Source organism: Dioscorea cayenensis, chromosome 6, assembly GCF_009730915.1.
Source record: "Dioscorea cayenensis subsp. rotundata cultivar TDr96_F1 chromosome 6, TDr96_F1_v2_PseudoChromosome.rev07_lg8_w22 25.fasta, whole genome shotgun sequence".
Taxonomy (NCBI): Eukaryota; Viridiplantae; Streptophyta; class Magnoliopsida; order Dioscoreales; family Dioscoreaceae; genus Dioscorea; species Dioscorea cayenensis.
In genome coordinates, this window is record NC_052476.1 from 8,909,437 (window position 1) to 8,915,194 (window position 5,758).

The window sequence follows — 5,758 nt, forward strand, 5'->3', positions numbered from 1 at the left end:
TATGCTCAAGCTTGGTTCGCCACTATTTTTACCGAGCTCAAGCCTAGTTTAATCAATCTCAAGCCGAGCTAGAGCTTAATTTAACCGAGCTCGAGCCGAACACGAGTCTACACCAAATTTCAAAAAGTCAAAATTTTTACAATAGAATTTTTTGAGATCAAGTAAAATAATAGATTTTTACAAATACATATATATATATATATATGTATGTATTTTATATGTTATATCCTGATTTATAATAATCAAGGGATCAAACAATAATTTTCATAAATACTTCCGAAATATAATTTTTTTATACTATATAAACTAATTTGTAAAATATCAAACCTAAATAATAATTTTTTATAAATATTTTTCTTAAAAATATATATTTTTAAATTATTAGTATTAATTTGTTAAAAAATTGATATTTTTTAAAATTAAAAATTAAAAGTAGAGAGAGAGGACTTTTAAATAAAATTAAACTGATGTAGGGACTGAAAAATAAGTAAATAGAAAAAAGAGGGACTACAATGAATATTTGAAAAGTTAGAAGGACTGATAAATAATTTACATATAGATGCTCGTTTAGGCTCGCGAGCCTTACGAGCTGAGTAATTTTAGGCTCGAGCTCGACTCGCCAAACAAAGTAAACGAGTAGCTCGAGCTCGGCTGGCTCGTGAAAGATCAAATCGAATTCGAGCATGGACCGAGCCGATCTCAAGTAGCTCCGAGTAGCTTGGCTCATTTACACCCCTAATCTCCATCTTCTCCTCTAAGCTTCTAATTCTTCTTCCTCCTTCACTTCCTTTCTTCTCCTAGCTTTCTTTTCTTTCTTGCCTCTTCCTCCATTTCGTTTCTTCTCTTGCTTCCTCTTTTTCCTTGGCTCTTTTCTTTTCCTTTTGTTAATAAAGGGAGGTATTTATAGAAAATAAAAACCAAGGGAATTTAGCGGTATTTGTTTCTAAAAGTGCTCCTAAATTTAAGCTTTTGCCTTATGGCACCGAATTTAAATATTTTAGCAAATGACACCAAATTTAAATTTAAATTTAGAAATTTATTTTGGCTGCATTTTATAAAAAATACCATGAAATTAATAAATCAATTTAAAAATATTTATAATTTAATGCCGTTATTGATTTGTTAATTTAGCAACGTTTTTGAAGTATCAATAATTTCCAATTGATTTATAAATTTAGCGGTGTTTCATATAAAAACACAGCTAAATTGAAATTTTTAAATATAAATATAAATTTGAAAATAATTTTAACTACGCTTATTACTGGAAATGCTGTTAAAGTTTATTTTTATGGCGTTTATAAAAAACTACTTAAAATTCTTAAATTGAGTGCCGTTTTTAAAAAAACGCGCGAGTAAAGCGGAGCAAAATACCATTTATGGTGTAGTGTTTGTTTGAAGTGTGTAAGTCTCCTTATCAAATTTTTAAGACTTGTGGATGATGATACGAAACCGGCGATGGGGTACATATATGAAGCTATGAATAAAGAAGAGGAACAAATTACCCAAAATTTTAGTCATCAAAAGATTAAATATGGAACATTTGGAATGTTATAGATACAAGATGGGTCTTGCAACTTTGTGGGCCACTTCATACAACTAGATATTTTCTAAATTCAGGGTAAGTTATCAAGAAATATTTTTTGATGTTCTTAAATTTTATTTATCAAGATAACAAAATACACATGCTCTACTCTATTGATATATATATATATATATATTTAAATTTCATTGTGTTATAGATTCCAATGTAATGAGTCCTTTAGTGTGAACATGGAATTAAAAGTTGAATTATACAAAACAATAGAAAAGTTGTTAAGAAGATGTTGAAATAAGAATAAAAATTGACTAACAAATGGAAAAATTCAAAAGAGGAGGGGGAATGTTTAGTATAAGGATGGCAACTTTAACAAGTGACAAAAAGCAATCTAGCCTTGTTTCAATTGTCTAATCTTTATTTTCGTTTCTTTCCTTTTAGTTTATTCTTGATTTGAGATTTTCTTGAAAAATCCTAGTTAGATTTTTTTTATTATATATATTTTTAGCATTGTGATGACAGAGCTATGGGGAAGAATGCAAACATCTTCAAAACCTTGCCATTCAAATACTAAGTCTTACATGTAGCCGCACTGGATGTGAAAGAAATTGGAGCACTTTTGAGCATGTGCATTTCAAAAGGAAAAATCATTGGAACAAAGATTGAATGCTCTATTTTTCTCAGGTATAGTATTCAACATGAATTAAGACAAGCAAAATATTAAGAAAAAGGAGAGACATATGATCCTATTTGTTATAGTGATATGGAGCAGGATGATGAATGGATCATTGAACAAGAGAGTCTTTGTTTACCGAAAAACTATTTATTGATGTATATGAATGAATGCTTTCAAGATAATGGGGGAGTTGGACCAAGTAACAAAAGAAAGATAGGAAAGTGATCAACACCTAGTATTATTAATAAATTTCTATCTTTTAGTTTCTGGAATTTGGAGTTGAATTCTAATGTCAAATTAATTTTGAATCGTATATAGAACCATGGGATTTGACATTTGATAGAAAGGAAAAAAGCAAAGATATTGTAGAGGAGGATGAGGAAGAAGAGCAATTACAAGTAATTGATGGTGGAACTAATATGGAATATGAGCAAAAAGGGATGATCATAGTAGAAGATGAAGATAGAGATGGAGATGATGATGGGCTTGAACATTGAGATTATATCGATTTAATATAGCTCAAAAGTATTAATTATTAGATTGGAAACTTTTTAATTTTCAAATTAAAGACAATATAAGTCTTAAGATTAGGAAATTTTTGCTTTTCATGTTTAGGCAAATGATATAGACTTAGAAACAAAAAAATAAAGGTAATAAAAGGTGAAAACTTTATAAACACATACTTTAGAATATAATATATATATATATATTTTCATTAATTTTGATAATTATTATCGAATATTTCGATTAAATTTTATTTTTGATTCATGATTCACAAAATTAGGATTTTGAGCAACGATTTAAATCTCGAATCAATAACTACGATATAGATACATGAAGGTCAGTAAGAGCAAATATATATTTCTAAACTTATATGTTGATAATACCTTGTTCACTTTTAATGACACTAATTGATTATTTGAGATAAAAAAATGTTGTTTGGTCATTTTAATGTGAAGGATCTTTTTAAAGCATCATATATTTTGGGCATACATTTTTTTCATGTTAGGGCTAATAGTATTCTCAAATTGTCTCAAAGGGCTTAAATTAATTGTATCTTTAAAAGACTTGACATGTAGTCCTTTTCTTCTATAAAGACTCTAATTGTGAAGGGTCACAGGTTCTCCAAATTTTAATATTCTCAGAATAGAGTTAAGAAAGTTCTAATCAAAATAGTCTCTTATGATTTTATTCTTGGTAGCTGAAAAGTGCTAAACTGACTATATTTTCTATATCATTTACACTACATTTAGCATGAAATTTTACTTGTTTAGCACCTCATTAGTATGAAATTTCATTATTTTGTTCATAATGACCCTTGTTTCTATTTTAGAAAAAAAGAAACAAATTCCAGGGTGTTTTGAAGTAAAATGAACCAAGTTGTTGAATCAAGGCTGCACCACGACTCACAATGGGCGTTATGGGAACTTACCACGGTCATTGTCTATACTTATAACTGCCGTGATCAAGCCGTGGCAGTATGGAACCACCATAAGCAACAAAGAAGCCACACTCGCCTTACAACAACCGTCGTGAATACCATCACGACCGTTATCAAGACATATAACACCCAAAGACCGTGCTAGGATGAGACTTGGAGCCCAAGCAACAACTTACTCACCACGTGCACCACAATGCCTATGGTAAGGCCATGGTAGAAGCCGACTCTATAAAAACCCTAGTTTCCTCTGAAATCGAGGAGACTCTTGATTGTTTCCCCGTAAGTGTACGGGATCGCCAAGTAATACCTTGTGTGTGAGACATGGGTCGTATTCCACGTGGCCAAGGAAGTATTATTACTCACTCTTCATCTATTATCTAGCCTACAATTTTTAAGTAAGAAGAACAAATGAAATAAAATAAACTAACTAATCTATGGCCAGTTTACTAAACACACATAAATAAATAAACAAGGGAGTGTTAAGCAAGAGAAGGTGGTGTTTATATAAGGAATCCCCCTAGGGTTGTCGTTAAGGTCCAAACTAGGATGGTTTAAAGTGTATTAACGGCATTTAAGACCTAGAGATCTCTTAGATAGGTCAACCCCAATTTCTCGGGGCTAACCCCTAATCCCATACGAGTGTTAATCAGAATCTCTTCTAGATCAACCCACCTATGATTACAAAGAGCTCAAGGAAATCTCTAATAGGAGTAAACCTACTCTCCTTCGGCTTAAACCTAGCATTGGAGGGCTACCAAAACCCGATCTCTCGTCGTGTCAGCACAAGAATCCCCTTTCAATCTCTCATAGATCTAGTACATAAGTAGGTCACATCTACGTGTACAACTCATAAAAGAATTGCGGATTTCTCCAGAAATGTAATTCTAGACATGAAAATAAGAAAGATTGAATCTCAAACAACCATCAAATTAAATGACTAGCAACATCCAAAGTTCTTACACAAGAATAAACCCTAAGGTTCATCCGCATCCAAACACCAAAATAAGTTAATCCCTCATGATGAGGGATACTTATACAACATACAAGGACAAGAAAGACAATAAAGAAGCAAGAAAACTCCCTCTACAATCTTGATCTCCTTGATTCGATGAAGCCTCATATAGTGATGCAATGGTGGCTTAGAACTTCATTCCAACTCCTTCTCCTTTGCTTCTCTCCCTCTTGGTGATGATGTGTGCTCATTTCCTTCAAGGATCGTCGCCAAAAGATGGCCTGAAGGAATCAAGGAAGTGCGGTGGCGGTGGCCCAAATGGCCAAGAATAAGTCCCTTTGTTTTGCCCTAGAAGAAGCTTTTTATAATGCTACAAATCATTGTATACCAGGGTCAATACTGGGGTCGATACCGGGGTCAATACCGGGCTACATTGAGGCCTTGTGACTTAGGCCAAACTTTCTGGATCGACAAGTCTCAAAAATTCTCCAGGTGCTACACTAGTTGCTACATTGTCTTCCTACAGTACCTCTGCTAGAATATCCACCTACAGTAAATACAGTACAATACTGCGACACCTGGTACTCTTCCTTGTTTGCCCTAATCTTGTCCTCATGTTCTCTGTGGCTTTTTCATGCCCTAGAAAGCAAATAATACACGATTAAGCATAAAACGGGCATCCATTCCTAAAAAAATACATGCTAAGTGTATAAAATATGTATAATATAAAGTATACATTTAGACACTTATCAACTCTTTTGCTGAATAAGGTAGGGAGGCAGGATATCTGGAGAATATGTATAATATAATATATGGTAAGAGATGGATTTTCTTTCATATTCCAGCAGGTTTCGGTGGATTTCTCAAGAGTACGTCTACGAGAATCATCGAAGAAGATGAAGCGTGAGAGGCATTTTCGAGGATCATCATCAGAGAGGTGCAAGTGACATGCATCATCTAGACAATCTTGGGTCCTCTAATCCCTAACCTTCAGAATTATTGGAGGAAAATAGTCTAGGAATACATTGAATGCTTATTTATTCTTTATTTGGTCTTGTGGCTCTCTTATGCTTTGATGCTTTGCTTTTTATGATCCATAAGTACCTAATTTGAGGGAAACTGTATGTCTAGGTCCCACAGCTATTATTTATGAAT